We start from the raw sequence: 21300 nt of genomic DNA, 5'->3' as shown, positions 1-21300 counted from the left end.
ACTGTACTTGTTAGATACAGTGGCGATCCATCATTCAGGGCAGGTGCTCCACCAGTTCTGGGCGCCATATTTTTAGCAAAAAAGAAAAAGCTTGTCTGTTTTGCATGTGATTTTTGCATTAATACGTGTCACATATCAGTTAATAAAACAAATGAACTGCTCCTCGTCATCATTGCGTTCCACCATTTCTGTAAAAATTGTAGTCACATTTTAGAATTCTCTGCAGCACAAATATTCCTTATTCGCAGCATTGGAGCGCAATTGCACCACCAGTCTGTGTTGATCCTGGGGATGGGTTGGGGCTGTGGTCCAGCTACTGCTGCAACTTCGGTGGCGGAGGACAGCCATCTGAAGCTCAATTTGCCTCAATTCTTCGTCGGAATTCTCAGGCTCAAATACAGTTCAACGACTGTAGTTTTCTTCCTCACTGGCAAGTATTTTGTCGTCAGACATATTTGTAGGTTGTTGTTGACTTTTTATAAATAATGTTCAACAATGTCTTCACTTCTCTGCCCCCCCCCAAAAAACTTGAATGAAGGCATAACATGCAGGTTCTACATAGCAGGGATTCCTCGGAGAGCGGACATGCACAGTTGTTACCCATCTCCGCTGCTGTGGCAGTCGGCTACATAAAATACTCATGTAAAATCATCGAAAATGTTTCAGGTGGAAAAGTACACATTTCCTGACTCAAAACTGATAGTAACAAGTTCGACCGTACGCTTTCAATAAAACAACACATTTTTGCACACTTTTCTGAATCATGAATTCACTGGCAATGGAGCAGAGTGATGCCTGCATCCAGTAACGTAGCAGAGTCACGTAACCATTTTTCTGCAGCAGTTTCAGTACAGCACTACAGGGAGGGAGCGGGGAGAGGGAAAACTCCACTGAACTATACCGAACAGAAATATAAATGCAACATGTAAAGTGTTGGTCCATTGTTTCATGAGGTGAAAGAAAAGATCCCCGAAATGTTCCACACGCACAAAAATATTATTTCTCTCAAATTGTTGGCACAAATGTGTTTACATTCCTGTTAGTGAGCATTTGTCCTTTGACAAGATAATGCATCCACCTGACACGTGTGGCATACCAGGAACCTGATTAAATGGCATGATCATCACACAGGTGGGTCAATATCACAAACAGTACCATTTGGACCATGCAACATTTAACATTTTTATTTCAGAATTTGTATTCCTTTAATGTTTTAATACAAAAAGGAAATATTAGACATGTAGAAAAACATGTTGGCCAAACTCCAGTACTTAAGAGTTAGATAATTACATTGTCAGTGAATCAGCCATATGATACTGTATGTCCACCCTGTTACGGACATGCGCTGTCTTTAATTTCTTAAAGCTATTGTGTCCCCTTGTCAACCCTGTCCATGTGTTCTGGTCAAATTATAAAGAAATAACAGATTTTGTACACAATGTGTGGTTTTATGCAGAACTTCATCTAATTTGCACCTTATCTTTCTAAATTGAGACAGGTATTAATTATATTTTATTCAAGTTTATAATTGTGTGGTATTGGCTGTGTCTTACTCTTTGAAATACAATACACAAATTATTGGTATTTGACAATGTAACTGAATTAATATGAATAAGATGCCAGGATAACAGGGTAGACCAAGGTATAATAGGGTGGACAGCTATAACAGGACAGAACATAAATTAAACCCTGAACACTGAATAGACATCTACATAGTAATTACATGAAGTAACCACATTGGAACTGCTATTTCTATACATATTCATTGTGAAAAACAACAACACAAAAATACATTGCTGGTACAAAATAATTGGAATTAGCATTAAAACACATTCCTGTCCCTCCCTTCCTCTCCCCCTCTCTCCATCCTCCCCCTTTTCACCCCAAATGCTCTTCCACATACAGTACTTCCAGGTGGATTTTTCCATCTGCACAGAGCGTTTATAAACAGCCTGTGGCTCTGGCATCAGACAAATGATCTGTCCATCAGAGTACCAACAAATATCTTCCTTTGGACTTGGCCAGAATAATTTGTTGATGCCATTCCGGTGCATGCACTTCACCTTAATGTGATGTTCCTCTACATCCATGATGATGCCAGGGTATCCTTAATTGACAACACACCACTCCCCTACGTGATTAAGTTCAATGGTGCCAGGTCACCATGTGGTGTCAACCTTGTAATGAGATGCAGTGAGCTGGTTAAATGCTGTAGTGTTACCCAGAGTTGACTCTTTGAGCTGAAAACAAGGGACAGTCCAACATGCCACTATCCTTCTTGCACAGACAAGTAATATCCCTGTATTTTATCTGGCCTGGTGAGACACTGACAACCTGATGAATCTTCATTGTTCCTTTAATGGCATCTAAGGCAGGCATCTGAGGTGAGAAGAGATAGCATATGATAAGATATAAAGAGTAACAAACACCTTATACATTTCAATACTCAACCAGCTACTGTACAAGAAAAATGTATGTATGTGTGTATGGGGAGGAAGGAGGGTTACCTCTGCTCTTGCCTCAACATCACTCTCATTAATGAAGAACATCTCCACAGAGGAGGTAAGAACTTTTAGGACATTGTACAGGGCCCGTGCATCTGGGATATGCTTTCCATGGTGCACAGCTCTATCTGCAGATCTCTTCTTGAGGGCCCCTACAACACCATCTGGTGCCCCCTTGCCATGACTAGCCTCAAATAAATTCTAGTTGACCCCTTGAAAGCCTTGTTTGTGTGGTTCTGTGGTAAGTAGGTAGAAGTTCCCAACATAGCAAGAACCGGATCAAGGTGTGCCCAAATGGCGGGTGGATCATGTCTCTGTGATGGCGAAATGGAGCAAAAAGCAATTGGTGGTTGGTCTACAGCAGTGTAGAGCACTCCAGTGTGGAGAGTAGCTTGCTGGTGAGATCCACCAAAATGCATGGACTGAATCTCTTGACTGTATTTGCATGAATAGTTTTCACTGAAATCAATGTGCAGCAACCGTTCATTGTTCTTCAGACTCTCCCTAAGCTCCCTATAGGCCCTGTATTGCCACTTGATATTAAAGATGTGTTGCCTAAACCTGGCGAGACTATCTTGAAACTGAATGACCAGTTCAGTTTATGTTATTGTGACCTCCCTCTTCACGATTATCATGGAGCACTTCTCTTCATCTTTTGGATCTTCTCCATGGTCCATTGTGTCAGAGGAACTTCTACATTCCCAGGAATTTCAGAGTTGGATGAGTGGTGAGGAAGCAATCATTACATTCACCATAAGCACATAGCTTCAATTTCAGGTCACACATACTTGAGTTGACCATGTCCTCAAGGTTTTTGTTGGACAAAATCCCAAGGCTGTGAAGAGAATTTGCCATGAACTGTAAATTCTCATGGGTTTTGCACTGACAAGTTTCACGATCAGTGTCATTGGGCGTAACAACCCAAAATGGCCCGAGGCGGCAGAAGGAGGTATAGGACAAATGACCTAGTTCCTCAGACAGGAATTTCCTGTGCAGATTTTTCATTGTGTCAGTCAGAAGACTCTTCTGCATTTTGTTCTTTAGTTGTGTGATGGTTTGTTTGCGACCGGTCGTTATACGACTTACATCATCACGAAGAAAGAAATCCTTCACTTTCCTTTTGATTTCTGTTCTGCTTCCCTTCCTCGTCAAAAAAAAGCAAAGGTCCCCTTCCAACTTATCTCTCTTATTTGAAAAGCCCAACACCGTCTGGGCATACTTCTGAAGTTTATACTTCTTCAGTATATTCACAAAGGTCACTTTCACAATGATTTGCTTGTTCTTCTGTTTCCTTGCATTTCTGTATTTTGTTTTGATATCTTTAATGAGAGATGTGTGAAAGAGAAGAGCCCTCTTAATAGGTGATGTCACATTCTGATGTCTCAGCAATGCTTTGACTGTTGAACGAGACGATACAGATGCCTGTTCTCCCCTAATCCTTGCATACCTCTTCTCCCCTAATCCTTGCATACCTCTTCCTGTATTTTTCATTTTCTTTCCTCTCCTTTGCCACTTGATTTTAAATGCTCCATCTCTTTTTGGAGTCTTCTGTATGTTTTCTTTCTAATGCGTTCCCCTTGCTGGAGTTGCCAAAAACACATCAAATGCATGGTTAGGATTAGGTAAAGTCAGAGATAAAGTTAAGATTACGGGTTAGTAGATCGGGATTAGGGTTATGGGTTATGGTTAGGGATTACGGTTAGAGTTAGTAGTATGTTTAGCAACTAATAATCTTAGATGCCTTATCTTAAGTATATTCTAACCTTGAAGGCCCAGGCTGATTTTCAGTAGGTGAGGGGGGTGTTTGGGACTGCAATAATGCACTAGCCTTGGCCCTGGCTCTGAGTATTATTTTTGAATCTCTCCATTTCTTCCTTTCTGCACACTGCACTCAGTCACTGAGTTCAGCTATTGCCTTCTTCCCTGTCTCTTTATGTTTCCTCCATTTCTCCCTCTCTTTCTCTAGAAACTCTGTATTGCCACTGTCTTTCAGTTACACTAAGAGGTGCCATTCCTTCAGAAAAACCTGATTCAATTGCTATTTATTTATTCTTAAAATACTATACATGATATATATATATATATATATATATATATACTGTAATACAATTTATGAACAAAAACACATATTTTGCAACACATTTCTGCAAGATATCCATTTGTCCACCCTGTTGAGTGCATGTCCACCCTGTTACGTGTACATAGATAACAGGGTGGACAATAACAGGGTGGACATTTTGTGCTAAAATTAGCAACTATGCTCCAAGTGATTGTGATGAAGCTAGGATAATTGAAAAGGAAATTGCATTGTTTGACAAATAGATTTTGGAATTACAAAATTCGATTAACGTCTTTTGTATTTTTACTTAACAGGGTGGACATGTTATGCTTTCCCATATCACATCCCCAAAATATAATGATGAAAATGTAATTGTATGAAAATCTAGATACTCACAAAGTTCACCACAGTTGTTTTCCCACCAAGGAAGTTACATCATTTCCTGTTTGTGATGTCATTGTAGAGAATATATATTTTCTTAAAGTGCCAGTAACCACAATGTAACAGGGTGGACAACGACTTTGATGACGTACAGAAAATAGTCAATATTCTTATAGAAAGTGCAGCATTTAACATAAAAAGACTATACATAAGATAACATTAATGAAGGAAAATCAGGAAATATTTTCTAAAATGTATTCCTAATTATTCTCGTTGAAGTTTATTGAGCAGCACTTGGGACATTAAAAATTGCCTCCTTCCACTGAAATAAAATAGTCTAAAATATATCAAATTGACTTTTGTTGAAACTTAATGAATCACTAACCATCTGAATTCTTTAGCAATACAAGACCATCGCTTAATGAGAGGTCGACACGTCTGGTTGGCAGATATCACTGAATTTGTTCAGGAAATGTGTCATTCTAATGCCTATGTTATTATGCTTCTATTATCATGAAGGCATACACACATAAGGATCCTTTAGAAATTTGATCCATGTACATTTTTTATTTACAATTTTGAATGATATTGACCCAGGTGCACCTTGTACTGGAGACAATAAAAGGCCACTCTAAAATGTGCAGTTTTGTCACACAACATAATGTAAAATATGTCAAAAGTTTTGAGGGAGGGTACAATTGGCATGCTGACTGCAGGAACGTCCAGCAGAGCTGTTGCCAGAGAATGTAATGTTAATTTCTCTACCATAAGCTGCCTCCAACGTCTTAGAGAAATTTTGAGAATTTGGCAGTAAGTCCGCCCGGCCTCACAACCGCAGACCAAGTGTAAACATGCCAGCCCTTGATCTCCACATCCGTCTTCTTCAGCTGTGGAATCGTCTTTTATCGGCCACCCGGACAGCTGATGAAAAAAGTATTTCTGTCTGTAATAAAGCCCTTTTGTTGGGTAAAACTCATTCTGATTGGCTGGGCCTGGCTCCTTAGGCCTGGCTCCCTAGTGCGTGGGCCTTGCTCCCAAGTTTTTTTTATTTAACCTTTATTTAAGCAGGAAAAGCCAATTGAGAGCCAAAAACCATTTTTCAAGGGAGACTTGGCCAAGAAGGCAGCAACAATCAATACATTACAGAATTAAAACATACAAAAATACTATACAATTCAACAACATAATCCAGCCTAAGAAAAGCATGGTTAAATTCATTCAGTGGCACTAATATATCTAGACGAAGCATGGGTTGAAGACTATTCCATGCCTCTTGTGCACAAGACGAAAAGGCAGCCTTGCCTAATACTGTAAATGTCCTGGGGTTAAGTAGCAACCACCTAGCAGACCGGGTATGGTAACTGATGGTGGTGAAGGAAACCAGACAACAGAAGTAAAGAGGGAGTTTATCTAAAAGGCTTTGTAGATGAACACATACAAATGTGTAAAAAAAAGCTTTCTGAGCATATAACGTGAGTGGGCATATGCCCTCCCAGGCTCACCCATGGCTGAGCCCCTTCCCAGTAATGTGAAATCCATAGATAAGGGTCTAATGAATTTATTTCAATTGACTGATTTCCTCATATGAACTGTAACTCAGTAAAATAGTTCAAAATGTTGCATGTTGAGTTTATATTTGTGTTCAGTATAGTTTGAATGTATGGAATTAATGTGAATTTCTGGATTTTGGGTAAACGTCTTTAAGAACCAAAGATGTGCTCTTTTTGTACCATTTCTGACAATGTTAACATATATATTTTTTAAGTTGATCGTTTATCAATCTACAGTCCTACACCTGTCAATCAACTGATCAACGCATCCTACTGCACGGCTGCCTATTAATAAGGTAGTAACACAAGACCATTCATGAGGTCTCACACAGATACATGTTCAGATCATTCAGTCCATTAAGGGTGTGTTCATTGTCATAGTGAAAACTGCAAATAATACTTCAAAGTAAATGTAGGCCTAATGAAAAATAATATAGTAACTCATATTTTAATGTAGCAATTCAACAACAAACACCATTTAGCCTGCACATCTTTTACAGCATATCATTGCCTCATTGCTCCAGTGGTTTGCAAGTGATTTCCATTTTTCTAATGGTTGTCAATTCATTTAGGTCTTCTTTTTTTCACTGTGTCATCTCTGTATGTCCTCTGCAACTATTTGCAATGTATCTGTGCAACAATGTTATCATAACCTGCCAAAAGTGATCACACCAATACACTTGCTCTCCTCAACTTTCCCTGACATACATTTTTTATGCTGTAGGTCTGTTTTACATTCACAGCCACAGAAAGCCTGCTTCTTAGCCTGAATAGGCTATTAGGCTTAGTATAAAAAATTATCAAAATAAATCTCCTATAGTTTCTGTGGCCTATAGCTTTTCCTAGGATTTCACAAAAAGAGGAATGGATTATTTCGGAGAGGCTTGTGTAGCCCATAGCCTGTTGTGCATGGGAACAGCTGGAAGAGAGAGGTTAGTGATGTGTAGATATTAGCCCATTCATTTTCTAAATATTAGGGCTATAAGCTAAATATTTACTTGTCAAAGTTTAAAAAAAAAAAGTAAATGAACAGATGATAATTTTTAGACAAGAAAGTTAATATACCTGGGCTACAATAGCACAGTGCAATGAGGAATGTACTATTCCAGCGTTTCTTAAACTATGGGTCGTTACCCAAAGTGGGCCCTGAGAGGTGGGTTGCGAGTTGTGAGAATACATCTATAATCACACACTATTTCTACTTAATTTGGCTATTTGGTGTACCATTTGGGTCAGGGGAGGACGGTCAGTTTCTAATTTGTGTCACGAGCTGGAAAAGTTTACGAACCTCTGTATTATTGTTATCAAGTGAATATACAATTATTGTCCATAGGCTGTAAACTGTAGTGATGTAGGCTAATTAGAATAACCGCTTATATTCCCTGCTTTGTTTCATGCTGAAATAATTGCAGAGGCCAACAGATTAGGCCTGATTATGCAACCATTTGGATCAGGGTCGATTCTCAACAGTTTAGAAGGTTCAGAAAGATATGCTTATGAAAATATGTATTTACGAGCATGCAACGCCAGCTGAATATGACCGGTATCAGTAGACGTAGGCAAAACAAGTAATAGTTACTCGTGAACGCTCTAGATAACATGTAAACTGCCTAGCTAAGCAGCTCTGCTAGGGCGAGTAAAATGGTCAGAGTGAGGTGTGCTAGCTTGCTAGAGAGCTACACACAGTGTCGTCTCTCGTGTACCAGAGTCCTCTATAGAACTAGCTGGCTAAGCTAGCAGACAGTGTACTTCACTCCTGTATGCCGAACACCTGGCCTCGCTGTCATTAATGGAACTGCAGGAAAACAGTGCCCGACTGGTGGGGGCGAAGGACACTGTCTACCGGTGTACGTCTAGCTAGCTACCATTGTTGCCCCCGCCCCTTCTTCTGTGGGGTTTATTGGCGGCTGGCATCCAACGTTATTGTGCATTAATGCCACCTATTGTACAGTTATTCTATGCTCTGGCACACTCAGACGAGAGTGCTCTGAAATTGAAGAAGACACCCAGAGTGAACGAAAGAGATATGCTAACAAGATAACAGTCGTTCAAGTTCTTGCTAGCTAACCAAATGACACCTGCATCTAGCTGTGTATAGCCACCGAAAAACAATATGAGGGTCAAAAAGTCAGTCACTCACCCACTCTTCCAATGACATGACATGACCTCCTCTTAGCAGCTAGCTAGCTAGCTAGCTAATGATAGACTCTGTGTTTTTAGCTTGCTACATAAATAGATACGCTAGCCACGTTATGACTGACTTGTGGTCATTGCCCTTGCTAGTTTGATTGTATTGATATTCCCAGCCTTACAGTAGTTACATTCGTCAGTTTTTGTCCTAAATATGAAGTCATTGAAACTGAAATAGTGTATCCCGAATGGAGGCAGCAAGCAATGCAGCAGGCCAGCTGTGATTTACAACCTGATAGCAATATTTTTTGGACTACCCAGGAAATGTATTGGTGAATTATATGAATTATGCATTGAACTGCATCCATCTATTCTGCCAACAATGCCTTAGTGTACGTCATGGAATGTTGAGTCAAATACAGTATTTTGAAAGCCTCTTATACAGTTAGTTTTGTAGCATAAACTAGGAATTTGATATTTTCTACATATATTGTGATTGTCTGTTTGTTTCATATCTGCAAAGTAGTTAAATCTCTGTCAGTTCCACTTGAACTATAAGGCTTCGTTGAGACAATGACTTATCAATGACTTAAACCCAGCTCTGCTATTCCCTACCATTGTGACGCAGAGTTGTCATAATGCTTCAGCAATTGTACATTACACCAGGAGCGTCAGTAGACACAATATAAGTAACCTAATTTATGTCCATTTAACTGCCCTGAACGCCTCTACTGATCCTACAGCTATTGTGTGCAGTAATTATGTGCCTATGAACCAGATTTAAACTGTTAGCACTAAGCCGGTGTGCCCTAGGAGGAAGTCCACTGTGAGCAGCTCACCCTGCACTAACATAAAGAACATGAGCACATCTACTGCTGCTAAGCTTCCCAGTAAAGAAATGAAAGCAAGTAAGCATCCCAGAAGAAAAGTGCTAAAAATAGCCCACGTTAATATATGTAGCTTAAGAAACAAGGTTCATGAAATCAATAATTTGCTAGTAACAGATGACATTCATATTCTGACTAGCTCTGAAACTCACTTAGATAATACCTTTGACGTTATAGTGGTAGCAATACAAGGTTATAACATTTATAGAAAAGATAAAAATGCCAATGGTGGAGGCTGTTTATATTCAGAACCACATTCCTTTAAAGATTAGAGAGGATCTCATGTCAAATACTTTTGAAGTAATATGGCTACAGGTTCATCTGCCTCACCTAAAGCCCATTCTGGTGGGAAGCTGCTATAGACCACCAAGTGCTAACAGTCAGTATCTGGATAACATGTGTGAAATGCTTGATAATGTATGTGATATCAACAGAAATATATATTTTCTGGGTGATTTAAATATTGACTGGCTTTCATCAAGCTGCCCACTCAAGAAAAATCTTCAAACTGCAACCAGTGCCTGCAACCTGGTTCAGGTTATCAGTCAACCTGCCAGGGTAGTTACAAACAGCACAGGAATGAAATAATCGACATGTATTGATCACATCTTTACTAATGCTGCAGAAATTTGCTTGAAAGCAGTATCCAGATCCATCGGATGTCTCTAGGAAAACCAAAGTTCCAAAGGCTGGGCCTAATATATTGTATAAGAGGTCAAACAATACGTTTTGTAGTGATTCCTATATTACTGATGTAAAGAATATCTGTTGTTCTGTGGTGTGTAATGAGGAGCAAACAGACCCAGCACTTGACACATTTATGAAATTGCTTATTCCAGTTGCTAATAAGCATGCACCTATTAAGAAAATGACTGTAAAAACTGTTAAATCCCCATGGATTGATGAGGAACTGAAAAATTGTATGGTTGAGAGGGATGAGGTAAAAGGAATGGCTGCACAACCGATTGGCAAACCTACTGCAAATTGAGAAATCATGTGACTAAACTGAATAAAAAGAAGAAGAAACTACACTATGAAACCAAGATAAATGAAATAAAGAATGATAGTAAAAAGCCTTGGAGTACCTTAAATGAAATTCTGGGGTAAAAGGCAAACTCAGCTCCATCATTCATTGAAACAGATGGCTCATTCATCACAATACCAACTGATATTGCCAGCTAATTTAATTATTTTTTTCAATTGCAAGATTAGCAAATCTAGGCATAACATGCCAGCAACAAATGCTGACACTACACATCCAAGTATATCTGAGCAAATTATGAAAGAGTGTAGAAGAGTTAGTGTAGAAGAGGTGAAAAAACTATTGTTGTGTAACAATAATGACAAGCCCTCGGGTCTGACAACTTAGAAGGAAGATTACTGAGGATAATAGCGGACGATATTGCCACTTCTATTTGCCACATCTTCAATTTAAGTCTACTAGATAATGTGTTCCCTCCGGCATGGAGGGAAGCAAAAGTCATTCCGCAACCTAAGAATAGTAAAGACCCCTTTACTGGCTCAAATAGCGGACCAATCAGCCAGTTACCAATCATTAGTAAACTTTTTGAAAAAATTGTGTTTGACCAGATACAATGCTAATTTAGAGTAATAAAATTGACAACAAACTTTCAGCATGCTTACAGAGAAGGACATTCAACAAGCACAGCACTTACACAAATGACTGATGATTGGCTGAGATAAATGTATGATAAAAAGATTGTGGGGGCTGTTTTGTTAGACTTCAGTGCAGCCTTTGACATTATCGATCATAGTGTGCTGCTGGCAAATCTTATGTTATGGCTTTATACCCATGCTATATTGTGGATAAAGAGTTACCTGTCTAGCAGAAAATAGAGGGTGTTCTTTAATGGAAGCCTCTCCAACATAGTCCAGGTAGAATCAGGAATTCCCCAAGGCAGCTGTCTAGGCCCATTACCTTTTTCAGTCTTCACTAATGAATTGCCACTGTCTTTGAGGAAAGCCAGAGTGTCTATGTATGCGGATGACTCAACACTACGTTTGATTTTTTTTTAAAATTTCACCTAATATTTAGGAATAACTTATTCCTTGCCACCAACTCTGATACCAACTGCAACTCTTTGTAAGTGTTGCACTCATTTCAGCTAACTACTACAGCGACTGAAATGACTGCAACACTTAACAAAGACTTGCAGTTAGTTTCAGAGTGGGTGGCATAAATTAATTTAGTCCTAAATATTTCTAAAACTAAAAGCATTGTATTTGGGACAAATAATTCACTAAACCCTAAATGTCATACTAAATGTGAAGTAAATAATGTGGAAATTGAGCAAGTTGAGGTGACTAAACTGCTTGGAGTTACCCTGGATTGTAAACTGTCACGGTCAAAACATATTGATACAACAGTAGCTAAGATGGGGGGGGGGGGAGTAGGCGCTGCTCTACCTTCTTGACAGCACTGTCAACAAGGCAGGTCCTACAGGCTCTAGTTTTGTCGCACATGGACTACTGTTCAGTCATGTGGTCAGGTGCCACAAAAAAGGACTTAGTAATAGCACAAAATTGCAATTGGTTCAGAACAGGGAAGCACGGCTGGCCCTTGGATGTACACAGAGAGCTAATATTAATCATATGCATGTCATTCTCTACTGGCTCAAAGTGGAGGAGAGACTGACTTCATCACTGCTTGTATTTATGAAAGGTGACATGTTGAATGCACCGAGCTGTCTTTTTGAACTACTGACACACAGTCGGACACCCATGCATATCCCACAAGACATGCCACAAGAGGTGTCTTCACAGTCCCCAAGTCCAGAAAAGTCTACGGAAGGCGCACAGTACTAAATAGAGCCATGACTACATGGAACTCTATCCACATCAAGTAACTCACGCAAGCAGTAAAATTAGATTTAAAAACCAGATAAAAAAACACCTTATGGAACAGTAGGGACTTTGAAGCAACACAAACACAGGCGCACACACACACACATACACGATAGCATACGAGCTATACACACACGTACACATGGATGCAATGGCGGCCCACAATTCGGGGCATTCCTGCAAGAAGGGGCAGGGGTGACAATGGTAGCTAGCTAGCCGTACACCGGTAGACAGTGTCCTTTAACTAATTATGACAATTAATTAGCTACGCTATCCTTACGAAGAACATAGCATATTTTTACAGCAGTATGTACCAGAATGTTAGCTAGCTACCTAATGTTAGTGGCTACTAATACATCGAACTTGCCAGGCAGTATATTAAATATATGCTATCTAACTAACTACCCAACGTTTATTGACTTGATTTGCCCTCTGAGTGCACTCTGGCAATCCAGATTGAATTTACGAACACACCCAAAATCGTAAAATGTCAAGCTAGTAATTTCTTATGCTAACAACAGCATCAACTTTTGGTAGACAGGTTCGTTTACAGTATACTAAAATGAACTAATAGTATATAGTGTGTAGTATATACTCATTAAGTATGTAGTATACATTATGTTAATATGGCTATTCGAACACAGCTACAAATTATTTCAGCCATTAGCTAGCTAGAGCCAGACAACAACAGCTGACCTTGAATCAGAAACTAGCTAACACTAGCTAGCTCATGTCCAAAAGCCAGTCCTACATTTTCCAACAAAACATAGGTTGCTAGCTAGCTAACGTATATCAGTTCAAAACCAACACCAAACTTTGGTAACAGCTCGCTAACATTATAGCTATGTAAACAGTGCATCTGTTGTGCACTGACTGCACTGACTTTTACAGATGCACAATCAAGAGCATCCTGTCGGGCTGTATCACCGCCTGATACAGCAACTGCTCCGCCCACAACCGTAAGGCTCTCCAGAGGGTAGTGAGGTCTGCACAACGCATCACCGGGGGCAAACTAACTGCCCTCCAGGACACCTACATCACCCGATGTCACAGGAAGGCTAAAAAGATCATCAAGTACAACAACCACCCAAGCCACTGCCTGTTCACCCCGCTATCATCCAGAAGGCGAGGTCAGTACAGGTGCATCAAAGCTGAGACCGAGAGACTGAAAAACAGCTTCTATCTCAAGGCCATCAGACTGTTTAACAACTATCACTAACATTGAGTGGCTGCTTCCAACATACTGACTCAAATCTCCAGCCACTTTAATAATAAAAAATTGGATGTAATAAATGTGTCACTAGTCACTTTAAACATTGCCACTTTATATAATGTTTACATACCCTACATTACTCATCTCATATGTATAGAACTGTACTCTATACCATCTATGGCATCTTGCCTATGCCGTTCGGCCATATTAAATTGATTTGATTTAAACGGGGCCCTATTGTTTCATCGCCCCTAACACGATCAAAGGATCATGGACATTTTTGACTGAAAAGCCCTATACGGATTGACCAACTATGGTTTGCATGCCCTGCCGAAAGACCATATCATGTGGATTAGGTGGTTGGAGTTTGTTGGTCCCCAGTGCAGTGGTGGTGGGGAGAATACTGGTAGCCAGACTATAGACTGCTGATTATGCATATTTGAAAGGTTTTATTAAAAACAATACCCAGTTTGATAAACTATTCGGCTAATTCACCAGCCAAGCAGATACAACTAGTAGAGTATATTTGGTTGTGAGGTGCATTAGTAAAAAGTTTGGTTCTTTCTTTATAACAAAATGCAATTGAGCAATTGGCTGTCTATTATATCACCCTGTCACAAGCCCTTCCAGTCAACACCACCTTATAAGATTGCCTGCTGCAGTTGTTCGGGAGATGTCCAGTTTGCAGCCAAACATGCAGCATAGAGAAGACCAGCAAGGGGACCCTCATCATCATCATGCAGACATGCCCTCACTGTGTGCATTCTTATGAATGGAACAGTCAGCAACATGTTGCAAGTATCTGGCCAACAACCTTCACCTGTCTGTGGCAACAGCTTTCACAAGCTCATCATATCTACAAATACAGAATGTAACCCACTTCATTACTTTAATACATTTGATAACCCAATTGTGAAACTTTATGTACATTTGATGTAAACTGACATTATTTGTTGCATCTTTTCTTCTTAAATGCATATCTTGTCCAGGGCATAACCTAGCCTGGTGGAATCAGCCTGATCGCTGTGTTCACCATTCTATTGAATTTTATGATAACTGAAGTGAAATATAAAAGGTGAACGCAACGATCAGGTTGGTTCTACCGGGTTAATCATAACCACCACTGATAATGGGGCTCTGGTAAAGACCTTACCTCCAGCCACACCTCTCCAGCCACAGAATTAGGTAGGTTTAGTCTGACTTGTTCAAACTTCAACATAGTATATGTTTTTGTGTGAGATATCACCTATCCCTAACTGCCTTTGGTAATAAAACAGTGACCGAGTGTATGTGTTCACAGAAACATGTATCGAGCCAGCACACGGAGACTTGCAAGATAATGTGATGAAGTCCAGACTGAATGACAGGCTTGATACTGATGTCTCTGAATGGAGAGAGACCTGGCACTTGGCATTACAATTTCACTAGACACAACTTTTACTTGTATTGTCTTTTTTTAAATTATTGAATGGAATGGTAGTGTAGTAGGCCAAAACTGGGTGCTGGAAAACCTTGGTAGAGCATGGGTGGAGTAGGCATTGTGGCGCTCATGTGAATTTCCTTTCTTTTTCGGCTTCAGACCAATGCCTACTTCTAACTTAAAACATATTTTTTTTGTTTTTAATATAACATGGCCTTAGGGTTTCATGTTACTAGTGTACATCTTTGGATCTAACAGCCCTTTAGACTCTACTATGAAAACAGAGCAGGCCAATATGGAGGTTGTTGGCTCTCTTGCCTGGCCGTTTGTTGAGCTTAATGCCCTAGTGTGTCTGTACATTCATTACTTTCCTCAGCGCTGGCTGTGGTAACGATACCCAGAAAAGCCTGTACTGCAGAGAGAGAGAGAGAGAGAAAGGAAAGGAAGTGTCAGGACGAGTAACGATTGTGACTGGATGACCTTTCTGCTTTATCTCTCTGTCAACAGCAGCTTCTGGCCAGGTCACTGTTGATCATTTACATTTTGATTCAATATACAACATGTACAGTATGAATCTTGAAGACAGCAGGAAATAACATCTAAAGGGGCGCAGGAAAAAAGCTCTACATCATTTTAATTGAACATTTCAAAACCATTTTCTGCTCTGAGTCAAATGGCACTCCAGAGGAATGTTCTGATAAATAAAAGGGACTGGCTGTTATGATTTGGCATCAACATTATTTCTCTTTTATTCAGGGAAGGATATTGGGGGCACACAGTCTTCATCGGAGAGAAAATAACTAACATAGCCAGAGTGACTGTGCCCTATAAAACGTGGCCTTTACAATGCCCAGATGCCTGACAAGCCTAACTGTCACAAGCCTAACTGTCACAAACCTAACTGTCAGCTCACTTCAAGGGAGTTCAATTACTTTTCATGTCTCGGAAGGTGAGAGCTCTACCGGACGGGCGCTTAGAGACAATTAACAAAAACTGGATGGATTTTAATGAGCCAAAGCCCTATTCTGTCACTAATTCCCCCAGTGTACCTCCATATTAGCAGAACATTTTAATTAGGCACAACCCAATTGCCCCTTTTTTTTGTCTTGACCTCTAAATATGTCTTTCCTCTACTGAGGAAAAATACCTTGAGGTCAGCTAATATAGTAGGGCTTAGCTTTCTGCGAAACAGGCCTGTGTGACCAGTGGGTTTCAGAGAGTGCCCCTGGTCTAATTGAGTTTTCAAGGAGCACTTATCCTCTAAGAGTATAGGTCCTGAAGTATACATCAAATTATTTCCCCCTTCTGCTCCACATCAAGGCTCACACATACAGTGGGGAGAACAAGTATTTGATACACTGCCGATTTTGCAGGTTTTCCTACTTACATTGTATGATTTTTAAGTAATTCATTTGCATTTTATTGCATGACATAAGTATTTGATCACCTACCAACCAGTAAGAGTTCTGGCTCTCACAGACCTGTTAGTTTTATTTAAGAAGTCCTCCTGTTCTCCACTCATTACCTGTATTAACTGCACCTGTTTGATCTCGTTACCTGTATAAAAGACACCTGTCCACACACTCAATCAAACAGACTCCGACATCTCCACAATGGCCAAGACCAGAGAGCTGTGTAAGGACATCAGGGATAAAATTGTAGACCTGCACAAGGCTGGGATGGGCTACAGGACAATAGGCAAGCAGCTTGGTGAGAAGGCAACAACTGTTGGCGCAATTATTAGAAAATGGAAGAAGTTCAAGATGAGGGTCAATCACCCTCGGTCTGGGGCTCCATGCAAGATCTCACCTCGTGGGGCATCAAAGATCATGAGGAAGTTGAGGGATCAGCCCAGAACTACACGGCAGGACCTGGTCAATGACCTGAAGAGAGCTGGAACCACAGTCTCAAAGAAAACCATTAGTAACACACTACGCCGCCATGGATTAAAATCCTGCAGCGCACGCAAGGTCCCCCTGCTCAAGCCAGCGCATGTCCAGGCCCGTCTGAAGTTTGCCAATAACCATCTGGATGATCCAGAGGAGGAATGGGAGAAGGTCATGTGGTCTGATGAGACAAATATAGAGCTTTTTGGTCTAAACTCCACTTGCCGTGTTTGGAGGAAGAAGAAGGATGAGTACAACCCCAAGAACACCATCCCAACCGTGAAGCATGGAGGTGGAAACATCATTCTTTGGGGATGCTTTTCTGCAAAGGGGACAGGACGACTGCACCGTATTGAGGGTAGGGTGGATGGGGCCATGTATCGAGTCGTCCTGTCCCCTTTGCAGAAAATCCGAAACACACAGCCAGGGCAACTAAGGAGTGGCTCCGTAAGAAGCATCTCAAGGTCCTGGAGTGGCCTAGCCAGTCAACAGACCTGAACCCAATAGAAAATCTTTGGAGTGAGCTGAAAGTCCGTATTGCCCAGCGACAGCCCCGAAACCTGAAGGATCTGGAGAAGGTCTGTATGGAGGAGTGGGCCAAAATCCCTGCTGCAGTGTGTGCAAACCTGGTCAAGAACTACAGGAAACGTATGATCTCTGTAATTGCAAACACATTTTTCTGTACCAAATATTCAGTTCTGCTTTTCTGATGTATTAAATACTTATGTCATGCAATAAAATGCAAATTAATTACTTAAAAATCATACAATGTGATTTTCTCGATTTTTGTTTTAGATTCTGTCTCTCACAGTTGAAGTGTACCTATGATAAAAATGACAGACCTCTACATGCTTTGTTGGAAGTTGGAAAACCTGCAAAATCGGCAGTGTATCAAATACTTGTTCTCCCCACTGTACATGGTGCTGTTGCCCAAGCAAGCCACAGATAAAGCCTCAAAAACATCCAGCCAGTGGCAGCCTGGCATGCCAGGATGTAGGCTTATCTCCAGACAAAAAATTGTATTTCTTTAAGATGGAGAGTGTATCATAGAATATCTCTCTCCTCTTAATCTTATGACCATAGTACAGTACCAGACAGTACCATAAATATCTGGAAGATCAGACACAGGGCTTAGCCTCTCAGAAACCTTCCATCTCCATCTGGCAGTCCACTCCTGAGAGAGATATACTATAGCAGAGGATTTTATCTCAATATTCTTTCAATATAAGTGCATGATTATTTAATACAGTCCCTTCCTCAGTTCTACTATGGAAGGCAATATATTATACTTGAACTTGGCTGTCAGTCCTCATTCATTCCATCAGTGTTGCTCCACTGCAGTTCATCACATGGATCTGCTCACAGCAGTGAGAGAGAAGGAAGAGTAAGTGAACATGCACACCAATGTACAGCAAATCATTCAGCAATTTCCTGGATGCATATTGCGAGTAAATGTGGTTTAGTGTGCGGTGACTGTGAGGTCAGGAAGGGGCAGGTTGGTTGTTGGTAGAGAGAGGCGTGAAATCAGTGTTTGACTGCAGAGTGTTTTGGATGAACGGTACACACGTGACCACTGATTTACACTCTGAGAAAAAACTACATTGAGAGCTGCAAAAATGAGAAAATAAATTCCCTTTGTTACTATACTCTGATAGAAAATGTTTGCAGTAGTGGTGCGTGTGTAAAATCACTGGGGAGGCCAAGCCCCCCAAAATTATAATATTACAACCTACTGTATGTGTTGTGATTATTGTGTTGTTTGCTCTATAACCTGTTAGTTCAAATACCTCGCAACCATGATATATAGGCCTAAGGCCGAGATAATCAGAAGACACAGTGGCAAAATAAATTCAACCACACCTTTGTTTCAACACAAAACCGAAGAGCATCCTCTGTCGGGTAAAGTCCACAAAGAATATTGCATGTAACAAACAGTTACATGACCTACAGCATGGTCAAGCAAGTTAATGTTTCCAACATTTTCAGACTACTAACTATTGATTTAGAAGATTTACCGCAAGTTGCAAAGAAAACAGGAGCTGCCTCCATAATTCCAGCACCATTACAACTTTAACATTTCAACATCATCAAATAACCTATGCTTAGTCTAATACAGTGACAACTAAAAGATACGAAAAACAATTTAGTGCAATCAACGTAAGCTAAATATCATGTGGCTCTCAACGGTTCCGATTTCTGTGTGTGCACTTGTGTTCGTGCTCGTAGAAAAAATATGTTGACTCACCCTACTTGTAGAGAAACGCCAATGCCATCCTCTATTTCATGTTGACGAAACGGTTGAATACTCTCTCATAAAGTACAGGCTTTTATTTTTTGTTGTCCTAGGCTATCTGGCTAAAATGCTTGCTCGCTAGCCTAACTTCCTTTCATGAGCAACGTTAGCTAGTTAACATCGGCCTTCTACATCTAGCTCCATATTCAACTTCCATCCTCTCAGGCCAAGGTCACAATGTATGAATTTATGGTTGGATCAGAACCACTGTTATAATCATTGGCCAGTATGGAGAATTAAGTAAAGCCACAAGTCCAAATCCCTATCTCCATCCACGGCTAATTTAGGAAAGGGAAAATTCAAGTTGTTTTTGTCAATGATGTATTGCTCTCGCTCGATGTGATGTGATAGGAGTGAAGCCAAATCCAAACTGGCTTCCATTGACACTTTTTTGGGGGTTCACCAGGATCATTCACGGTTGAGCTCACTCAGTTTAGCTCAACGCTGATTGGTTATCATTTGATACTTTTTTTATCAGCTGGGGCCAAATGCTCACTGGCTTCCCTTGCATTCAATGCTACGGGCAGCACCAATGTCATACTCTTTTTGACCAAACAGCCTCACATACAGAGACAGAGTCTGTTTTGCTAGCTCAAATGCTTTCTCCGGTGAGATACATTCAGCCTCTTGCTATGAATTATTTTTGTATTTTCTGGGGTTTTTTCAATTTTCTTGGTACATTTCTTTGGGAAGCCTGACTTCCCTTGGAATCCATGAATACGGCATGCTGCAAGTTCGTGCTAAGCCATTTCAATGAAAGCTTTTTGTTGGAGGCTTTCAGGTATAATGTTTTTCAAGTACATTGAACAAAAATATAAAGCAACATGTAAAGTGTTGGTCCCATGTTACATGAGCTGAAATTAAAGATCCCAGAAATCTTCCATATGCAAAAAAAAACATTTATCTCAAATTCTGTGCACAAATTTGTTTACATCCCTGTTAGTGAGCATTTCTCCTTTGCCAAGATAATCCATCCACCTTCCTGTTTAATCAGGAAGCTGATTAAACAACATGATCATTACACAGGTGCACCTTGTGCTAAGGACAATACAAGGCCACTCTAAAATGTGCAGTTTTGCACGTGCAATTGGCATGCTGACTACAGGAAGGCCCAACAGAGCTGTTGCCAGATAATTTAATGTTAATTTCTCTACCATAAGCCGCCTCCAATGTAGTTTAGACAATTTGGCAGTATGTCTAACCGTAGACCATGTGTAACCATGCCAGCACAGGACCTCAACATCCAGCTTCTTCACCTGCGGGATCGTCTGAGACCAGCAACCTGGACAGCTGATGAAACTGTGGGTTTGCACTACTGAAGAATTTCTGCACACACTGTCAGAAACCATCTCAGGGAAGCTCATCTGTATGCTCGTCGTCCTCACCAGGGTCTTGACCTGACTGCAGTGGGCAAATGCTCACCTTCGAAAGCCACTGGCACGCTGAAGAAGTGTGCTCTTCATGGATGAATCCCAGGTTCAACTGTATGGCGTCACATTGGCAAGAGGTTTGCTGATGTCAATGTTGTGAACAGAGTTCCCCATGGTGGCGGTGGAGTTATGGTATGGGCAGGCAAAAGCTACAGACAACGAACACAAATGCATTTAATCAATGGTAATTTGAATTCACAGAGATACCGTGACGAGATCCTGAGGCCCATTTTTGTGCCATTCATCCCCTGCCATCACCTCATGTTTCAGTATGATAATGCACAATTCCTGGAAGCTGAAAATGTCCCAGTTCTACCATGGCCTGCATACTCACCAGACATGTCACCCATTGAGCACGTTTGGGATGTTCTGGATCGACGTGTATGACAGCGTGTTCCTGTTCCCACCAATATCCAGCAACTTTATACAGCAATTGAAGAGGAATGGGACAACATTCCACAGGCCACAATCAACAGCCTGATCAACTCCATGCAAAGGAAATGTGTTGCGCTGCATGAGGCAAATGGTGGTCACACCAGATCATTTCTGATCCACGCCCCTATCTATTTGTAAGGTATATGTGACCAACAGATGCATCTGTATTCCCAGTCATCTGAAATTCATAGATTAGGGCCTAATGAATTTATTTCAATTGACTGATATCCTTATATGAACTGTAACT

The 21300-nt window shown here is 40.6% G+C and overlaps 1 protein-coding gene and 1 long non-coding RNA gene across 2 annotated transcripts in view; both read right to left on the bottom strand.

Moving 5' to 3' along the window:
- Positions 1–21300, bottom strand: part of LOC110488551 (X-linked interleukin-1 receptor accessory protein-like 2) — a 318635-nt gene that overhangs the window by 239829 nt on the left and 57506 nt on the right. The gene's annotated exons all lie outside the window — the stretch shown is intronic.
- On the bottom strand, positions 1169–5028 carry LOC149978242 (uncharacterized). Its single transcript, XR_016486197.1, has 2 exons — positions 4960–5028; positions 1169–2379 (listed from the first exon to the last, which is right to left on the bottom strand). It is a non-coding gene; the product is annotated as an uncharacterized LOC149978242 (long non-coding RNA).

The sequence above is a fragment of the Oncorhynchus mykiss genome, chromosome 14, assembly GCF_057628025.1.
Source record: "Oncorhynchus mykiss isolate SJ-2025 chromosome 14, ASM5762802v1, whole genome shotgun sequence".
Taxonomy (NCBI): domain Eukaryota; kingdom Metazoa; phylum Chordata; class Actinopteri; order Salmoniformes; family Salmonidae; genus Oncorhynchus; species Oncorhynchus mykiss.
This window is presented reverse-complemented; position numbering and strand designations above follow the sequence as displayed.